Raw genomic sequence first — 21,596 nt, 5'->3', positions numbered from 1 at the left:
TAAAATTGTGAATTATGAGTGAATAATTATGAATGCATGCATTCCCCCACTTTATAGCCTCTAATCTGTGTGTTATGGGCTGAAAACTGGGTCAAAAGTAGCCCAAAAATCACTCCCAGTGCTTTCTGGTCCGTACAGGTCACGGAAGAGTGACGCGGAGGCGTCGTCCACGCGGCCGCGCGGATTGAGGTTTGCAGATGCGATGTGGCCGCGTGAACCACGTGTTTGCGTCATCTGGCGTCGAGGCAGGTATGTTAATTTATATATCGTTGCGAAGCCCCGAACGTTAGCTTTCCAACTCAACTAGAACCATCTCATTTAGACCTCTGTAGCTAAAGTTATAGCCGTTTGAGTGCGAAGAGGTCAGGCTGGACAGCTTAGCAGTTTCTCCAACTTCTTGTATTCCTTCCACTTTTGCATGCTTCCTTTCCATCCTCTGAGTCATTCCTGCCTTGTAATCTCTAAAATCACTTAACACACATATCAAGGCATCTAATGGTAATAAGAGAGGATTAAACATAGGGAACTTAAGGCCAAAGAAGCATGTTTTCAATCAAAGCACATAATTAGGAAGGCAAATGTAAAACCATGCAAATAGTATGAATAAGTGGATAAAGAGTTGATAAAAACCACTCAATTGAGCACAAGATAAACCGTGAAATATGGGTTTATCAACCTCCCCACACTTAAATATTAGCATGTGCTCATGCTAAGCTCAAGAGAAGCTATAAAGAGATGAAGAGGAATGATAGAATGTATGAGATGCAACCTATGAATGCAACTAAATGCAAAATATTTCTACCTACTTGGTTAAAAATAGATAAATCTTTCAAGAACAGATATGAACTGGATTTCACTAATTTAAATCACAAAATACAATACAAATAACTTGCAAGAAGAAAATAGCTCATGAAAGCAGGGAACATAGAATTAGGCATTGAACCCTTACTGGTAGTGTATATCATTCTAACTCTCAAGTGTCTAGGGTCAATTCTCTCAATTCTCTACTAATCTTGCTTTCTATAGCTTGCTCTTCATCTAACAATCAACAGAAATTTAATGCACCAATACACAAATCAAGAGGTCTTTTCAGGGTTCTAATGGGGTTAGGGTCAAGGTAGGATTGTATTTGGCCAAGTGGACTAAAATCTGAATCCTTAATTAACATAAACTTTCCACCTAACTTAAGACAATCCATGTAATATAAAATCAATAACTACCCATTAATTGTGTTTACTATATATTTATGCATTCCAAGTTTCGAGTACAGTACATATGCATTGATACCAACACTTACTTTGGGGAATTTTGTCCCCTTTCACTTATTTTGCTCTCTCTTTTTTTTATATATTATTTTTTTCTTTTTGTTTTTCTCAATGCATATGATTGAATGCATGAACATGTCCTAAACATTTCTTTCACATTTTCAGAAAATTCTAACATACTCAATTCTCAAACCAGATGTTTCCAAACCCTCTTTCCCCATACTTAATTCATGAGCACTTTCACTAGTCTAAGCTAATCAAGGATTCAAATTAAGGACATTATTGTTTTCTGCTTAGAGTTAGTGATGTGCTAAAATAAAGAATAGAGGGGTAAAAATAGGCTCAAATTGGTTTGCAAGGGATAATAAAAGGGTAAGGCTATATTGGTATGTAAGCTTAGTGAAACAAAGGCCTCAATCATATAAGTGCATGCATACATTAAACACTGGAAATATAGAATCAAGCAAGACAAAGATCACAATTTTAGAGAGAAAAACACACACCAAAAATAAAATATTGGTTGGTAGAATGCAACCAATCAAATAGGCCCAAAATCTCACTGGTTTTGTGTGTTCAAGCTTTAAACCATGTTCCAAAATAATATTTCTTTCATACAAGTTTTTCAAAAAGTTTTTAATTTAAATTAGTGAAATACTATAAAAAGTTTCTTGAAAAAGAAAATATTACTTCAACCAAGTGGTAAAATAGGCACAAAAATCAAATAAACATGCAAATGCAACAACTAATCTACAAGGAAAATTTAGACATTGGTGTTGAGACAAGGAAGTACTAACCCATGGAGATCGGTATCGACCTCCCCACACTTAAAGGTTTCACTGTCCTCGGTGCATGCTAAGATATACAGGTGGATGGATGGCTCCGCAGCTCGTGCTCTTTATGTTCCTTTCCTTGCCAGTGGTATGGGAGTAGCATTCTCTTTACTTTTCTTGGTGGCCATCTTGAAAGGAAACGAGAAAAGACATTAGCATTCAAGGTTTATAGCAAGGAGAAGAATAGGAAAGGTGGTAATCAATGCACAGGTATGGATAATGATGTGAACACATGGTCATGACTACATGTGGCAAATCAACAGTGAAAATATAGCTAGTGCATGTGAGGAAAATTGAATGCAAGGTGTTTATTGGCATGCCGACAAAGGGCATGAGTAGCATAGGTCAAGCATTTAATGTCCAAATTAGATTACCAAGTCGCTCAAATTAATAAGATGTTTGTAAAAACAATTAAATTTAAGTAATAAAATAGAAAAGGGATTTTGTGAAAAGCAGGCATATAGAGCACTAGATTTAGAAGAAATCTAAAATAGTGCAAAATGGCATATGGGCGTTTTCACAAACACATAGCATGCATGTTAAATAAGGTATGGAAAATATTAATTAGAACATGCAATTAACCCTTATAATAATATGTAATTGTTTAAACAAATCTCAAACAATCCATAAGCAACATAAAAATAATGACACAAATAAAATTCTAACACCAATGAAAATAATGCAATGAATGAAAGTATGCAATTAAGTAAAAAAAATTGAAAGATAAGAAGAATGAGAAGGGAAAGAAGGGAAGAAGAAGTAAGGAGGGAAAAATTAGGATTGGGAAGAAAAGATAAGATATTTGGCAAAGTAGGATAAGCTGTGCGGCGCAAGCGACGCGATCGCGTGGGGCACGCGGTCGCGCGACTTGCGCTAATATTGATTGACGCGGTCGTGTCGATCACACGGTCGCGTGACACAATTCATGCTACTGGCGCGAGGGCAGCCTCGCGCTCGCACAACTCTCTGTTCAAAATTTTATTTTACCAAATTTTAGGTGACGCGATCGCGTGAGTGGCCGATATGGGGATATGACACGGACGCGTGGGGCACGCGTTCACGTGGTAAGGTCTGTGCATCTAGCGCCAGTCCAGCACCACTCCAGCTCATCTTTCGGCCATGCACCCTTTTGACGTCGATTTTCAGGTCACGCGGCCGCGTGGGTAACGCGGTCGCGTGGGAGGCCAAAGTTCCACATGACGTAGTCGCGTGAGCGACGCGGTCGCGTGGGGTCAAATTATGCTAATGGCGCACCTCGAGCCACGCTCTCGCGTGACTCTCTGTTCAATTCTTTTCTTCCCAATGCACTAGCGACGCAGACGCGTCAGTGACGCTGCCGCGTCGCATGCGTGGTTTCCTTTTTTTTTTTACAGGGATGTAATTATGCAGTATGCAGTGCTAAATGCAAATGTTATGAATTATATCCAGGTTCAATAGAAATAAACAATATAAAATAAACAAAACGAAATAAAATGGAAACAGGAGCAATTATACCATGGTGGGTTGTCTCCCACCTAGCACTTTTAGTTAAAGTCCTTAAGTTGGACATTGGATGAGCTTCATGCTATGGTGGCTTATGTTTGAATTCGTCTAGAAATCTCCACCAGTGTTTGGAATGCCAGCATCCTCCGGGGTCCCAAATAAAGTACGTAAAGCCCTTGTGTGAGTTTAAATAGGCTTGTAGGCTCCCGGAGTATTGAATGTCAGAATAGACTCCAGGATCCCAAACTTTTCTTCTACACTCGTCTTTGTCTTGATCTACATTGGTCCAGTCGGGTGATGAGTAATCTGAATTCTCACTGCAGTGACCAAACAGCTTCCGAGATCCTTTAAATTGAGCTTGACACCAATCCTTGCACCTCAAATTGAAGTGTGAAACCTTATTGAACCTTGCATACCAGCTCTGAGTGCGAGTCATTTCCCTTTTGCTCTTAAAGTCGCAAAGAGCTCTAAGCTGGCCATCTGTTTCAAGTAAACCATATTCAAGTGAAAAAATAAAGATAAAAGCTAAGGATTTTACCCACTCGAGGTTTGTATTGGGTGGTAGTGGCCTTGGGATAGGTGTTTTTAGTGGTTCTGCAAGCTCTACTCTCTTGTGGTCTTCAGTGAATTCCTCCACTTTCTTGCAAAAGTCTTCAAATGTATCTGTGTCCTGGTCAAAGTCTCCTATGTCTTCCTCATCACTTGAGTCATAGATTGGAGGTTGAGAGAAATCTACCTCCGCATCATCTTCGCATTCACTTGGGGAAGATTCTTCGATCTCAGAGAATTCACTTGCGGATGCAAGTTCATTACTAAGAGAGCTAGACTTGTGACTATCATCATCACGGGAATTTGTGTCCTGGGTTATTCCGTCTGATTTTTCATAAACAACTTGCCTTGGGGATTGTACAACATCCCCCTTAGCATCAACTGTAGCATCCTTGATGGAGTTCTCCTCAGTTCTGGATTCCCATGGAGGTTCAGCATCTCCTAGATCTTCAACCAACTCTTCTTCTTGAACAATGACAACTTCTTCTACTTGTTCTAGTACAAATTCATTTCCTGTCTTATCCACTGGAGTTTCTAGTATCTCTTTCATGCTCTACTCTTCAGTAGACTGTCCACATGGAGTTGTGGCTGATCCTTGTATATTTGAGCGCCTAGAAACCCATTGAATTACTGCTTGCTCCAGTTGTTCAATGGTGGTTTGAAGATTATCTACTGTTTTCTTTAGGCGAACCTCTGCTTCTCGAGTTGCCGGACTTGGAAATGATACATAATGAAGTGGTGGTGATTGGGAGTGATTGGATTGGTAGTGGGGTAAGGAAGGATCATATGGTGGTGAATGGTGAAAAGAAGCTTGTGAGTGTGGTGGTTCGAGGTTATGTTGAAAGGGTGGCCTATATGCACGGGTTGGGGCTTGTTGGTAGTTACAAGGTTGTCCACCGTATCTTTCAGCTGGGTATGCATTGTAGAATGGTCTTTGTCCAGGATATCTCGGAGGGTGTTGTTGCCTAAAGGGTTGATTAGATCCTCTTGGCTCCATCCATCCTTGATTGGTCTGACCTTGATGCATATTCCTGCTGTAACTTCTATTTCCTTCAACAAAGTTAGAACCAAACTCAAAGCGAGAGGGGTGAGAGTTCATGGTAGCAAATAAAATTAAAAAGGAAAATTAAAAATAAATAATCAAACAAAAGAAAAATATTTACAATAACCAATAATAAGGCACACGTTATTAGTGGGTAACGGCGCCATTTTGATGAGAGAACTTTTGCGTGGTCTAGAAATTTGCGAATAAATCTTCGTTGTAAGTATAGTTTCTAAACCTTCAAAATTCCTTTCATACAAACGATTTGGGTGTCACAAGTAACAAACCCCTTTAAAAATTGTTAACCGAGTATTCAAACCTCGGGTCGTCTTCTCAAGGAACTGCAAAGAGGTGTGTTCTTATTATTGGCTATGGAGATTGTGAATTCGGGATTTCAAGAATGAGGAATAAGTAATATAAATGGCAAGTAAAATAAATGGCAATCAAAATAAATAAATACTGTAAAGTAACTTTGACAAGGTGAAAGAAATTAGAAGTCCAACTTAGTTATCCCTTTCAACAATAATGAAAGTTGTATCTTAATTTCACTTAGTTAACCTTTGAAGCAAAGGTAAGTCAAGGGGCTAATTAGTTTGACCTTCGAATCCTATTTATTTCCTAAGAAAAAGATGGGATTATTGAAGTTCAGTTCAATTAGCAAGATAACGATTATCACTTACGCTGAGTTTGATAACTGTTGAGTTACTAATTTCTTAACCAAGACCAAAAGGGGGAAAAAAGTAAATTGCTGGAATAAAATATCTTCAGATCGGAAGAAATGGTAACATAAATAAAAGAAAGCAATCATAAACTGAAAATACCTCAATTATCATTAATTCAAACCATAATCTGTGACATGGAATAATTCATAAATTAAATTATAAAAGTAAATAATTAACTCAAATGCTGGAATAAATAAATAAAGTGAGAGGGAAGCTTAAAAACAAAGGAACATAAAAACCTGGATCGAGAGTCACTCCTAAAACTAGGAGAAGTCCTAAATCCTAAATCTTAAAGAGAGAGAGGAGAGAACCTCTCTCACTAAAAACTACATCTAAAACTAAAATTGTGAATTATGATTGAATAATTATGAATGCATGCATTCCCCCACTTTATAGCCTCTAATCTGTGTGTTATGGGCTGAAAACTGGGTCAAAAGCAGCCCAGAAATCACTCCCAGCGCTTTCTGGTCCGTACAGGTCGCGGAAGGGTAACGCGGAGGCGTCGTCCACGCGGCCGCGCGGATTGAGGTTCGCAGATGCGATACAGCCGCGTGATCCACGCGTTCGCGTCACCTGGCGTCAAGGTAGGTATAGCAATTTATATATCGTTGAGAAGCCCCAGACGTTAGCTTTCCAACGGAACTAGAACCATCTCATTTGGACTTTTGTAGCTAAAGTTATAGTCGTTTGAGTGCGGAGAGGTCAGGCTGGACAGCTTAGCAGTTTCTCCAACTTCTTGTATTCCTTCCACTTTTGCATGCTTCCTTTCCATCCTCTGAGTCATTCCTGCCTTGTAATCTCTAAAATCACTTAACACACATTTCAAGGCATCTAATGGTAATAAGAGAGGATTAAACATAGGGAACTTAAGGCCAAAGAAGCATATTTTCAATCAAAGCACATAATTAGGAAGGCAAATGTAAAACCATGCAAATAGTATGAATAAGTGGGTAAAGAGTTGATAAAAACCACTCAATTGAGCACAAGATAAACCATGAAATATGGGTTTATCAGAGCACTACCTTTAAGAAAGCCCTATGTGATCTGGGGGCAAGCATAAATGTAATGCCCTTGTCTGTGATGAAGAAGTTACAATCCAAGAGGCACAACCCACAAGGATAACATTACAGATGGCAGACAAATCTATAAAGCCTGCATACGGACTAGTGGAGAATATCCTGGTCAAAGTGGGTAAGTTCTTCCTCCCAGCAGATTTTGTGATTCTTGACACAAGGGAGGATGAGAATGCCTCTATAATTCTGGGAAGGCATTCCTAGAAGGTGAATTAGTGCTTAGAGTGCATAATGAGCAACTGGTCTTTCATGTCTTCAAAGATATACATTCAGCAGGTGAAGAAGAGAGGTGCATGCAGATTGAGCTTATTAATTCAAACCTTCAAGAACCCCCTGATGATGCACAACAGAATTTGCAACTCAAACCTCCTTTGGTAACAATCAATAAAATTCCTCCTGACATCAAATCTAAGTTTGGTGTCGAGAATGCATCATCCACCAAGGCGGAGGTTTCCAAAAAGAAGAAAGTACCCAGGGGATGGAGAAACAAAAAGATCCCCACTGAAGGTTTTTCCCTAGGAATGAAGGAGGTGTTGACTAACAATCCAATGTGGACTTATACGATAAACAGAATCCTCTCTCTGGAGCATATTGAGCTATGTTATGGGGACACAAGGAGAAGATTCACAGTGAGCGGTGAACAGCTGAGCCCCTATGATCCTCCTCCTTAGAGGAGCTGACCGTCAAGCTAGTGACGTTAAAGAAGCGCTTGTCGGGAGGCAACCTGATAATTTCGTATCCTTAGTTATTTTTCCATACCGTTGGTTATATTATTTGTTTAATTTTTACTGAGTTTTTACTGTTTTTTCTTTGTTTTACTTGTGTTTTGATCATACAAAATTTTACAACAGGAATCGAACACTTAGAAAAATTTTGGAACACTCTGGAGAAGGTTGAGTCTGCCAGTTCCATGCTGAACTTAGAGTTTTCGAAGTTCAGCGTGGCATGTGCGTGCAAACTGGAAGGGAGCCTCTGCCAAGTCCACGCTGAACTTAGAAAATTCCAAGTTCAGCGTGGCATACGACGTAAAGTGGAGAACGACGTCAATTATCATGAAATAGGCAAAGACCCACGCTAAACTTGGGATTTTCCAAGTTCAGCGTGGAAAACACGTAACAATTGGGAGATGACACTGCCAAAACCACGTTGAATTTGGCTTTTTCCAAGTTCAGCGTGAAAAATTAAAAAAAAAAAAGCAGGGCGAGCCCATGCTCGCATCAAGTTCAGCGTTGAGAGGAAGAGTGCATGCAAAGGTTGCGGCGCTGAACTTGCTCCCTTTTAAGTTCAGCGTGAATCACGTCATTTTGGCCTCCAGTCACGCAAATTCTTACCATATCACGCCAAATCCACCAGATCTCACCATATCCCTTTGATTGATTCCCCTTTTTTTTTTTTTTCAGCAATTTCCCACCCGTAACCCTCTATATATACATATATGTTACCCCCCCCCACCCTATTGTATAACATATATATGTATTACTATCCCCCTGTATACGTATATATACATTATCCCCCTCCCCCCTTATATATATATCTATATAAATAAATAACGCAATACGTATATGAATATATATACCTTATAAAAAAATAAATACATATAATTTAAAAATAATTATATATATATATATCTTTTAATTATTTTCATCTCTCTTATCCTTTTATCATTTTATTTTTTTTACACTAATATTTGTTTTTACTCCTTCATCTGTCTTTTTATGTCCCTCTCTATTTTCAGTTCTTCTTTCCTTAGCAAATTTTTAAGTTTGGTGTTGTCGCTTCGCTTGTGGATTTTCTGTTTATTTTAATGACACCAAAGGGAGGCGAATCATCTCCACGAAAGAGCATAGCCAGAAGAATGAGATGGCCACTAGGATAACTGAGGTGGTTAAGTTCCTTTCATTCTATACTTTCTCCCAGTGTGATTATGATTAGGTTCTTGTTTTCTGCTTATTATGTTATTGCATGATCATCTTATTATTTCAATTCATAGGTTCTAGTTTAATTTACTATTTATTTTGTTATTTGATTTTTATTATGAAAGTATGTCTCACGTATTGCTCACAAAGCTTGAATCAAAAGAAAAAAAAAGAGAAAAAAATATATATAATGCATGAGAAAGTGAGTTTATATTTAAGATTAGTCTTATTTATTTAAATGTGGTGGTGTTATTCGTGATTCTGAATGAATGACATGAACAGTGCATATTTGAATTTGGATCAAGGATGTTGATGTATGAGGAACAGGAATTTAGAGAACTATTATGACTTCTCTAAAATTAGTGAATGCTTGATCCTTGAAGCAAAAGAAAAAAAATATAAACAAGGTCCAAAGCTCTGAGCATCAATGACTAAGGAGGTCAGACATGATTAAAAGCTCAAAGAGTTGTTTCCTTAGTTATATGCTTGTGGTGTTCTTGTGTCAAGTAATTCTTGAGACAGAATATTTAGAGTCGAGACCAAATGCATTTAGTAGAGTATGCCCAAGGCTTTGAGCACCACTATCTGGGAGTAACTGAAAGAAAAAAATCAGAACATAAAGAGAGTTTCCCAGTTAAGTGCTTGTGGTGTTTTTGTGTCAAGTCAAGTTTGAGACAAAACATTTAAAGTCACGGCTAGGCTCAAGGTGCAAAGCACCAATGAAATGAGAATTAAAGTAAATGTGTTGTGTTCAAGGATTAAACTGGAGTATAAAGATTGGGGAATTCATAATATAATCCGGATTCTAATTCCAAATGACAGTGATAGTCCTCTGATTAAAAGAAGAGTGAGATGCCAAAACTGTTCAGAATTGCAACAGATAAACCCCACTTTAAGGAGAGACATGAGCATAATTGAACTCTCGCTTCTCATGCAAATTGACATCTTGATCATGTACTAATTTTGGTTGCTTGAGGACAAGCAACAATTTAAGTTTGGTATTGCGATGCGTGAGCATCTTATCAATCTTTTCCTTGTGAATTTGCACTTGAATTATTAAGTCTAATCAAGAATTAATACATTTTAGCCACTACGAATGCTACTTTGAGCTATGTACAATTCTATTTAATTCAGGTAACATTTTGGATGGATTTTGCGGAGTTTAAGCCAAGGCTAGAAAATGGAGAAAACAAAGAATTATTGCTGACCACAACACGCTGAACTTTGGATTTTCCAACTTCAGCGTGGAACTAATCCTCCATCTAGTCAGTTCGGCCTTGTCCACTTTGAACTTGGGATTCTCCAAGTTCAGCGTGGAATTCAATCACAAGGGAGGAAGCACACATGTCACCACACTGAACATGGGAATTTCCAAGTTCAGCGTGGGCTCAAAAGGACTCAAACAAAACGCCACTGCCTCCTCCATGCTGAACTTGGGAATTTCCAAGTTCAACGTGGATCCTAATAATACCAGTGCTCCCCAATCTTCTCCCAAAGGCTGCACACAGAATTTAATTGATTTTTCTATTAAACTTTTATTTTATTTATAATTAGGAAAAGATATTATATAGTTTTAGAAAATATATTTTACATTAATTAGGATTAGATATAAAAAGGAAAAGAATTAGCCCTTTGGGCTCTTCTCTCAAACCTCATTCCGCACTTTACAATTTTTTTCTTAATCCTAGTTTTCTCTCTGAACCATGAGCAACTAATCCTCCACTGTTAAGGTTAGGAGCTCTGTCTATTGTATGGATTGATACTATTATTTTTCTATTTTAATTCATATACTGATTTATATTTCAAGAATTGTTTTCGTTCTTTATCTTATGAATTTGGGTGGAACGGAAGTATGACCCTTTCTCTAATTGAGTTCTTGTATAATTTGAAAAAGCTCTTTACTTAAACAACAGCTTGAAAATATATTCTCCTAAATTTCTAATTATCTGGACTTATCGGGATACGTAACATATAATCCTCTTATATTTGGGTAATTAGAATTTCTGTGGCATATAAACTAGAATTGACCTTCATCCTCTAATTGGAATTAAGTGACCATGGAATTGGCGGTTGATGAATTTTAGAGGAGACTAAAAAGGTCTAATGAATTATGGTTTAGTCATATATAGTTTGCCATGAATTAAATCTTGCATGTTTAAAATAGTTAGAAAGAAAAGTCAATCCAGAAAATAGATAACTCTGAAGCCTTAACTGTTTCTCCATATATATTTCACCACAATTTACTGCTTGCTTTCTAATTCTCTGAATTTAATGCTTTTGAATGCTCAAACACCATTTTCTACTTGTCTAACTAAGTAAATTAATCAACCATTGTTTCTTAGTCCATCAATCCTCGTGGGATCAACCTTCATTCACTTGAGGTACTACTTGGTACGATCCGGTGCACCTGCAGGTTGATAGGCGAAATTGTGATAATCAACAATGGCTCCAAAGACTTGGTGCTCTCAAATGTGAATCACACTTTGTCACAACTCCGCACAACTAACCAGTAAATGTACTGGGTCGTCCAAGTAATAAACCTTATCTGAGTAAGGGTCGATCCCACAGAGATTGTTGGTATGAAGCATGCTATGGTCACCTTGTAAATCTCAGTCAGGCGGATAATAAATGGTGATGGAGTTTTCGAAAATTAATAATAAATAAACAGAAAATAAAGATAGAGTTACTCATATAATTCAATGGTGGGAATTTCAGATAAGTGTATGGAGATGCTGTGTCTTTTCTGAATCTCTGCTTTCCTACTGCTTTTATCCAATCATTCTTACTCCTTTCCATGGCAAGTTGTATGTAGGGCATCACCGTTGTCAATGGCTACATTCCATCCTCTCAGTGAAAAAGGTCCAAATGCTCTGTCATGGCACGGCTAATCATCTGTCGGTTCTCGATCATGTCGGAATAGAATCCATTGATTCTTTTGCGCTTGTTATCACGCCCAACAATCGCGAGTTTGAAGCTCGTCACAGTCATTCAATCCCAGAATCCTACTCAGAATACCACAGACAAGGTTTAGACTTTCCGGATTCTCATGAATGCCGCCATCAATTCAAGCTTATACCACGAAGACTCTTATTTCACGGAATGGAAAGCTCGGTTGTCAGGTGAGGGCAACCATGCGTGGTGCATCAGGAATCCAAGAGATACACACTCTACCTCTCGCTTGTAGAACGGAGGTGGTTGTCAGGCACGCGTTTGTAAGGATGGATGATGATGAGTGTCATGGATCATCATATCCATCAGATTGAAGTACGAATGGTATCTTAGAACAGGAATAAATTGAATTGAATAGAAAGTAGTAGTAATTGCATTAAAACTCGAGGTACAGCAGAGCTCCACACCCTTAATCTATGGTGTGTAGAAACTCCACCGTTGAAAATACATAAGTGGTGGTCCAGGCATACCCGAATGGCCAGCCCCCAAAACATAATCACAGGATCAAAAATATCATCCAGGATGTCTAATACAATAGTAAAATGTTCTATTTATACTAGACTAGCTACTAGGGTTTACAGAAGTAAGTAATTGATGCAGAAATCCACTTTCGGGGCCCACTTGGTGTGTGCTTAGGCTGAGCTTGATCTTTACAAGAGCTGAGGCTTCTCTTGGAGTTGAACGCCAAGTTGTGACGTGTTTTTGGCGTTCAACTCTGGTTCGTGACGTGTTTCTGGCGTTTGACTCCAGAATGCAACATGGAACTGGCGTTGAGCGCCAGTTTACGTCATCTAATCTCGAACAAAGTATGGACTATTATACATTTCTGGAAAGCTCTGGATGTCTACTTTTCAACGCCATTGAGAGCGCACCATTTGTAGTGTTGTAGCTCTGGAAAATCCATTTCGAGTTCAGTGAGGTTAGAATCCAATAACATCAGCAGTCCTTTATTAGCCTTCTTATCAGAGTTTTGCTCAGGTCCCTCAATTTCAGCCAAAAAATACCTGAAATCACAGAAAAACACACAAACTCATAGTAAAGTCCAGAAATGTGAATTTAGCATAAAACGAATGAAAACATCCCTAAAAGTAACTAGATCATACTAAAAACTACCTAAAAATAATGCCAAAAAGCGTATAAATTATCCGCTCATCACAACACCAAACTTAAATTATTGCTTGTCCCCAAGCAACTAAAAATTAATTAGGATAAAAAGAAGAGAATATACTATAAATCCCAAATTATCAATGAATATTAATTCTAATTAGATGAGCGGGACTTGTAGCTTTTTGCTTCTGAACAGTTTTGGCATTTCACTTTTTCCTTTGAAGTTTAGAATGATTGGCATCTATGGGAACTTAGAATTTCAGATAGTGTTATTGATTATCCTAGTTAAGTATGTTGATTCTTGAACACGGCTACTTTTATGAGTCTTGACCGTGGCCCTAAGCACTTTGTTTTCCAGTATTACCACCGGATACATAAATGCCACAGACACATGACTGGGTGAACCTTTTTAGATTGTGACTCAGCTTTGCTAAAGTCCCCAGTTAGAGGTGTCCAGAGCTCTTAAGCACACTCTTTTTGCTTTGGATCACGACTTTAACCACTCAGTCTCAAGCTTTTCACCTGGACCTGCATGCCACAAGCACATGGTTAGGGACAGCTTGATTTAGCCGCTTAGGCCTGAATTTTATTTTCTTGGGCCCTCCTATCCATTGATGCTCAAAGCCTTGGATCCTTTTTACCCTTGCCTTTTGGTTTTAAGGGCTATTGGCTTTTTCTGCTTGCTTTTTTTTTTCTTTCTAAATTTTTTTTCGCAAGCCGTTGCTTTTTCACTGCTTTTTCTTGCTTCAAGAATCAATTTTATGATTTTTCAGATAATCAATAACATTTCTCTTTTTCATCATTCTTTCAAGAGCCAATAATTTTAACATTCAAAAACAACAAGATCAAAAATATGCACTGTTCAAGCATTCATTCAGAAAACAAAAAGTATTGTCACCACATCAATATAATTAAACTAAATTCAAGGATGAATTCGAAACTCATGTACTTCTTGTTCTTTTAAATTAAAAACATTTTTCATTTAAGAAAGGTGAATGATTCATGGAATTATTCATAGCTTAAGACATAGACACTAGATACTAATGATCATGAAGTAGAGACACAAAACATAGATAAACATATAGCATAAAAATCAAAAAAACAGAGAAATAAGAATAAGGATTGAGTCCACCTTAGTGGCGTCTTCTTCTTGAAGGACCAATGATGTCCTTAAGCTCTTCTATGTCTCTTCCTTGCCTTTGTTGCTCCTCCCTCATTGCTCTTTGATCTTCTATAATTTCATGAAGAATGATGGATTGCTCTTGATGTTCCACCCTTAATTGATTCATATTGTAACCCAAATCTTCTAGAAAAGTGTTGAGTTTTTCCCAATAGTTGTTGGGAGGAAAGTGCATCCCTTGAGGCATCTCCGGGATTTCTTGGTGATGAGCTTCCTCATGCATCTCTTGGGATCCATGAGTGGGATCTCTTGTTTGCTCCATCTTTTTTCTAGTGATGGGCTTATCCTCCTCAATGGAGATGTCTCCTTCTATGATAACTCTAGCTGAGTAACATAGATGGCAAATAAGATGAGGAAAAGCTAGCCTTGCCATGGTGGAGGGCTTTTCGGCTATTTTATAGAATTTAAGGGAGATGACTTCATGAACTTCTACTTCCTCTCCATTCATGATGCTATGAATCATGATGGCCCGATCCACAGTAACTTTGGATCGGTTACTAGTAGGGATGATGGAGCGTTGGATGAACTCCAACCATCCTCTAGCCACAGGCTTAAGGTCCAGTCTTCTCAATTGAACTGGCTTGCCTCTTGAGTCTCTTTTCCATTGAGCTCCTTCGACACATATGTCCACGAGGACTTGGTCCAACCTTTGATCAAAGTTGACCCTTCTAGTGTAGGGGCATTCATCTCCTTGCATCATGGGCAAGTTGAATGCCAACCTCACATTTTTCGGACTAAAATCTATGTATTTCCCCTGAACCATTATAAGATAATTCTTTGGGTTCGGGTTTATACTTTGATCACGGTTCCTAGTGATCCATGCATTGGCATAGAACTCTTGAACCATTAGGATTCCGACTTGTTGAATGGGGTTGGTCAGAACTTCCCAACCTCTTCTTTGGATCTCATGTCGGATCTCCGGATACTCATTTTTCTTGAGCTTGAAAGGGACCTCAAGGATCACCTTCTTCTAGGCTACAACATCATAGAAGTGGTCTTGATGGGCTTTGGAGATAAATCTCTCCATCTCCCATGACTCAGAGGTGGAAGCTTTTGTCTTCCCTTTCCCTTTTCTAGAGGTTTCTCCGGCCTTAGGTGCCATCAGTGGTTATGGAAAAACAAAAAAGCTATGCTTTTGCCATACCAAACTTAGAATTTTTGCTCTTCCTCGAGCAAAAGAAGAAATAAGAGAAGAAGAAGAAAAGGAAAATATGGAGGAGAGGGGGAGAGGTTTATTCGGCCAAGAGGGAAAAGATAGGGTTGTGTTGTGTGAAAATGAAGAAGAATGGAAGGGTTTATATAGTGAGGGGAGAGGGGGTAGGTTCGGCCATTTAGGGTGGGTTTGGGTGGGAAAGAGATTTTGAATTTTGAAGGTAGGTGGGGTGTATGGGGAAGAATGGATGGATGTGAGTGGTGAATGAAAAACAGAAGGGATGACCGTAAATAGAGGGAGAGAGGGTGAGGTAGATGGGGATCCTGTGAGGTCCACAGATCCTGAGCTATCAAGGATTTACATCCCTGCACTAATGAGGCGTGCAAAATGCCTTTGCATGCAAGTCTGCCATTTGAACGCCGGATTGATGCTTGTTTTGGGCGTTCAACTCACATTTGTAGCATGTTTCTGGCGTTGAACGCCAGTTTCATGCTTGTTTCTGGCGCTCAGCGCCAGTTTTCCTCAGGGTGTATTCCTGGCATTTGAACGCCAGGATGTTGCTTGTTTCTGGTGTTCAACGCTAGATCCATGCTCTGTTCTGGCGTTGAACGCCAGCCAGATACTCCTTACTGGCGTTTAAACGCCAATAAATCCTTCCTCCAGGGTGTGATTTTTCTTCTGCTGTTTTTTATTCTGTTTTTAATTTTAGTATTTTTTTTGTGACTCCACATGATCATGAACCTACTAAAACATAAAATAACAATAAAAATAAAAATTAAATTAGATAAATAAAAATTGGGTTGCCTCCCAATAAGCGCTCTTTTAATGTCACTAGCTTGACAGTGGGCTCTCATGGAGCCTCACAGATGTTCAGAGCATGATGAGGGCCTCCCAACACCAAACTTAGAGTTTAAATGTGGGGGCTTCTCAACACCAAACTTAGAGTTTGGTTGTGGCCTCCCAACACCAAACTTAGAGTTTGATTGTGGGGGCTTTGTTTGACTCTGTATTGAGAGAAGCTTATCATGTCTCTTTTCCATGTTTACAGAAGGATAACCTTGGGTTTTAAACACAAGGTAGTCCCAATTCAATGGAAGGACTAATTCTCCTCTGTTAACATCTATCACAGCTCCTGCTGTGGCTAGGAAAGGTCTTCCTAGGATGATGCATTCATCCTCCTCCTTCCTAGTGTCTAAGATTATAAAATCAGCAGGGATGTAAAGGCCTTCAACCTTTACTAACACATCCTCTACCAATCCATAAGCTTGTCTTACTGACTTGTCTACCATTTGTAATGAGAATATGGTAGGTTGTACCTCAATGATCCCTAGCTTCTCTATTGCAGAGAGTGGCATAAGATTTATGCCTGACCCTAGGTCACACAGAGCCTTGTCAAAGGTCATAGTGCCTATGGTACAGGGTATTAAGAATTTACCAGGATCTTGTCTCTTTCGAGGTAAAGTTTGCTAAACCCATGTATCTAGTTCACTAATGAGCAAGGGAGGTTCACCTTCCCAAGTCTCATTACCAAACAACTTGGCATTCAACTTCATGATAGCTCCTGGATATTGAGCAACTTGCTCTCCAGTTACATCTTCTTCCTCTTCAGAGGAAGAATAGTCTTCAGAGCTCATGAATGGCGGAAGGAGATTTTATGGAATCTCTATGGTCTCTATATGAGCCTCAGATTCCTTTAGGTCCTCAATAGGGAACTCCTTCTTGCTTGAGAGATGTCCCATGAGGTCTTCCTCTTTGGGATTCACGTCTTCTCCTTCCTCTCTAGGTTCGGCCTTGTTGACTATGTTAATGGCCTTGCACTCTCTTTTTGAATTCTCTTCAGTATTGCTTGGGAGAGTACTAGGAGGAGTTTCAGTGACTTTCTTACTCAGCTGGCCCACTTGTGCCTCCAAATTTCTGATGGAGGACCTTGTTTCACTCATGAAACTTAAAGTGGCCTTAGACATATCAGAGACTATGTTTGCTAAGTTAGAGGAACTCTGCTCAGAATTCTCTATCTGTTGTTGAGAAGATGATGGAAAGGCTTGCTATTGCTGAGCCTATTTCTTCCACCATTATTAAAGACTTGTTGAGGCTTTTGTTGATCCTTCCATGAGAAATTTGGGTGATTTCTCCATGATGAATTATAGGTGTTTCCATAAGGTTTACCCATGTAATTTACCTCTGCCATTGCAGGGTTCTCAGGATCATAAGCTTCTTCTTCAGAAGATGCCTCTTTAGTACTGTTGGATGCATTTTGCCATCCATTCAGACTTTGAGAAATTATGTTGACTTGCTGAGTCAACATTTTGTTCTAAGCCAATATGGCATTCAGAGCATCAATTTCAAGAACTCCCTTCCTCTGAGGCGTCCCATTATTCACAGAATTCCTCTCAAAAGTGTACATGAATTGGTTATTTGCAACCATGTCAATAAGTTCCTGAGCTTCTGCAGGCATTTTCTTTAGGTGAATAGATCCACCTTCAAAATGGTCCAATAACATCTTGGAAAACTCAGATAGACCATAATAGAATATATCTATCATGGTCCACTCTGAAAACATGTCAGAAGGACACTTTTTGGTCATCTGCTTGTATCTTTCCCAAGCTTCATAGAGGGATTCACCATCTTTTTGCTTGAAGGTCTGAACATCCACTCTAAGCTTGCCCAGCTTTTGAGGAGGAAAGAATTTAACCAGGAAGGTCGTGACCAGCTTATCCCAAGAGTCTAGGCTATCGTTAGGTTGTGAGTCCAACCATGTTCTAGCCCTCTCTCTTGCAGCAAACGAGAAAAGCATGAGCCTGTAGACTTCAGGATCTACTCCATTAGTCTTAACAGTCTCACAGATCTGCAAGAACTCAGTTAAAAACTGGTAGGGATCTTCTGATGGAAGTCCATGAAACTTACAGTTCTGTTGCATCAGAGCAACTAGTTGAGGTTTCAGCTCAAAATTGTTTGCTCCAATGGCAGGAATTGAGATGCTTCTTCCATCAAATTTGGATATAGGTTTAGTATAATCACCAAGCATCCTTCTTGCATTATTGTTGTTGGGTTTGGCTGCCATCTCCTTTTCTTGTTCGAAAATCTCAGTAAGGTTGTCTCTGGATTGTTGTAATTTAGCTTCTCTTAGTTTCCTCTTCAGAGTCCTTTTAGGTTCAAGATCAGTTTCAACAAGAATTCCTTTTTCCTTGTCACAGTATAGAGATTCCTTTTTGTTAGTAGAAGAAGAAAGGGAATAAGAGTGAAGAAGAATGGAGAATCCAAACACAAGGGTGAGGATATGGGCAGAGATTTGAGATGAAGAGAAGTGTTAGTAAATAAATAAATAGAAGAAGATGAAGGGGGGAGAGTTCAAAAATAAATTTGAAAAGGAGTTAGTGATTTTCGAAAATTAAAGGAAGAATTGAAATTGAAATTAAAATTTAAAACAATTAATTAAATTAAAAAGAATTTTGAAAAAGGGGTGAGATATTTTCAAAAATTAGAGAGCGAAAAGTAGTAAGGTGGTTTTGAAAAAGATAAGAAACAAACAAAAAGTTAATTAGTTAGTTGAAAAAGATATTAAAATTCAATTTTGAAAAGATAAGAAGATAAGAAGTTAGATAAGATATTTTGAAATCAAATTTTTGAAAAAAGATATGATTTAAAAAGATATGATAAAAATATATAATTTTTAAGAAAAAGATATTTTGAAAAAGATTTAATTTTTAAAATTAAAATTGATTACTTGACTAACAAGAAACTAAAATATATGATTCTAGGATTTAAAGATTGAATATTTCTTAACAATAAAGTAACAAATTTCAAATTTTTGAATCAATCACATTACTTGTTAGTTAAGTTTCGAAAATTTGAAATAAAATTAAGAAAAAGATTTTGAAAAATGTTTTCAAGTTTTCGAAAATCATAAAAAATGAAAAAGATTTGATTTTTGAAAAATTTTTGAAAAGATAAGATTTTTTAAAATTGAAAATTTGACTTGACTTATAAGAAATAGCTAAGTTTTAAAAATTTTTTACTATGTCAACTCAATTTTTTGAAATTTTGAGAGAAATAAGGAAAAGATATTTTTTATTTTTGAATTTTTAATGAGAAGGGAGAAAAACACAACTATGGCCCAAAACATAAAAATTTTGGATCAAAACACAATGAATGTCAAGATGAACACCAAGAACACCTTGAAGATCATGATGAACATCAAGAACATATTTTTGAAAATTTTTTTATGCAAGGAAAACATGCAAGACACCAAAATTAGAAATCTTTAATGCTTAGACACTATGAATGCAAAAAATGCACATGAAAAACAATAAAAGACACAAAGCAAGAAAACATCAAGATCAAACAAGAAGACTTACCAAGAATAACTTGAAGATCATGAAGAACACCATGAATGCATGAATTTTCAAAAAAAATGCAAGAACAAGATGAATATGGAATTAACACCAAACTTAAAACATGACACAGGACTCAAACAAGAAACACAAAATGTTTTTGATTTTTATGATTTTATAAAAAAAAATTTTTGGAAAAGAAAATTAAAAAATTTTTTGAAAGATTTTTGAAAACTTTTTTGAAAAGAAAATAAAAAGAAAATTACCTATTCTGAGCAACAAGATGAACCGTCAGTTGTCCAAACTCGAACAATCCCCGGCAATGGCGCCAAAAACTTGATAGGTGAAATTGTGATAATCAACAATGGCTCCAAAGACTTGGTGCTCTCAAACGTGAATCACACTTTGTCACAACTCCGCACAACTAACCAGCAAGTGTGCTGGGTCGTCCAAGTAATAAACCTTACGTGAGTAAGGGTCGATCCCACAGAGATTGCTGGTATGAAGCAAGCTATGGTCACCTTGTAAATCTCAATCAAGCGGATAATAAATGGTGATGGAGTTTTCAAAAATTAATAATAAATAAACAGAAAATAAAGATAGAGTTACTCATATAATTCAATGGTGGAAATTTTAGATAACTGTATGGAGATGTTGTGTCCTTTCTGAATCTCTGCTTTCCTACTGCTTTCATCCAATCCTTCTTACTCCTTTTCATGGCAAGCTGTATGTAGGGCATCACCGTTGTCAATGGCTACATCCCATCCTCTCAGTGAAAAAGGTCCAAATGCTCTGTCATGGCACGGCTAATCATCTGTCGGTTCTCGATCATGTCGGAATAGAATCCATTGATTCTTTTGCGTTTGTCATCACGCCCAACAATCACGAGTTTGAAGCTCGTCACAGTCATTCAATCCCAGAATCCTATTCAGAATACGACAGACAAGATTTAGACTTTTTGGATTCTAGTGAATTCCGCCATTAATTCTAGCTTATACCACGAAGACTCTAATTTCACGAAATGGAAGGCTCGATTGACATGCGAGGGCAACCATGCGTCGTGCATCAGAAATCCAAGAGATACACACTCTAGCTCTCGCTTGTAGAACGGAGGTGGTTGTCAGGCACGCATTCACAAGGATGGATGATGATGAGTGTCACGGATCATCACATCCATCAGGTTGAAGTACGAATGGTATCTTAGACCAGGAATAAATTGAATTGAATAGAAAGTAGTAGTAATTGCATTAAAACTCGAGGTACAGCAGAGCTCCACACCCTTAATCTATGGTGTGTAGAAACTCCACCGTTGAAAATACATAAGTGGTGGTCCAGGCATGGCCGAATGGCCAGCCCCCAAAACGTGATCACAGGATCAAAAATATCATCCAGGATGTCTAATACAATAGTAAAATGTTCTATTTATACTAGACTAGCTACTAGGGTTTACAGAAGTAAGTAATTGATGCAGAAATCCACTTCCGGGGCCCACTTGGTGTGTGCTTGGGCTGAGCTTGATCTTTACACGAGCTGAGGCTTCTCTTGATGTTGAACGCCAAGTTGTAACGTTTTTTTGGTGTTCAACTCTGGTTCATGACGTGTTTCTGGCGTTTGACCCCAGAATGCAGCATGAAACTGGAGTTGAGTGCCAGTTTACGTCGTCTAATCCCGAACAAAGTATAAACTATTATATATTGCTAGAAAGCTCAGGATGTCTACTTTCCAACGCCGTTGAGAGCGCGCCATTGGGACTTCTGTAGCTCCGAAAAATCCATTTCGAGTGCAGGGAGGTCAGAATCCAATAGCATCAGTAGTCCTTTGCCAGCCTTCTAATCAGAGTTTTGCTCATGTTCCTCAATTTCAGCCAGAAAATACCTGAAATCACAGAAAAACACACAAACTCATAGTAAAGTCCAGAAATGTGAATTTAGCATAAAAACTTATGAAAACATCCCTAAAAGTAACTAGATCATACTAAAAACTACCTAAAAACAATG

At 38.1% G+C, this 21,596-nt stretch overlaps 1 non-coding gene across 1 annotated transcript; it reads left to right on the top strand.

The window, feature by feature from the left end:
* The first annotated feature begins 17,826 nt into the window (after positions 1-17,826).
* Positions 17,827-17,930, top strand: LOC112804483 (small nucleolar RNA R71). The gene has a single exon (XR_003203097.1). It is a non-coding gene; the product is annotated as a small nucleolar RNA R71 (small nucleolar RNA).
* Positions 17,931-21,596: the final 3,666 nt, after the last annotated feature.

This window comes from Arachis hypogaea, chromosome 5, assembly GCF_003086295.3.
Source record: "Arachis hypogaea cultivar Tifrunner chromosome 5, arahy.Tifrunner.gnm2.J5K5, whole genome shotgun sequence".
Classification (NCBI taxonomy): domain Eukaryota; kingdom Viridiplantae; phylum Streptophyta; class Magnoliopsida; order Fabales; family Fabaceae; genus Arachis; species Arachis hypogaea.
Note: the sequence above shows the minus strand (reverse complement) of the source record. Positions and strands in the feature narration are given on the sequence as shown.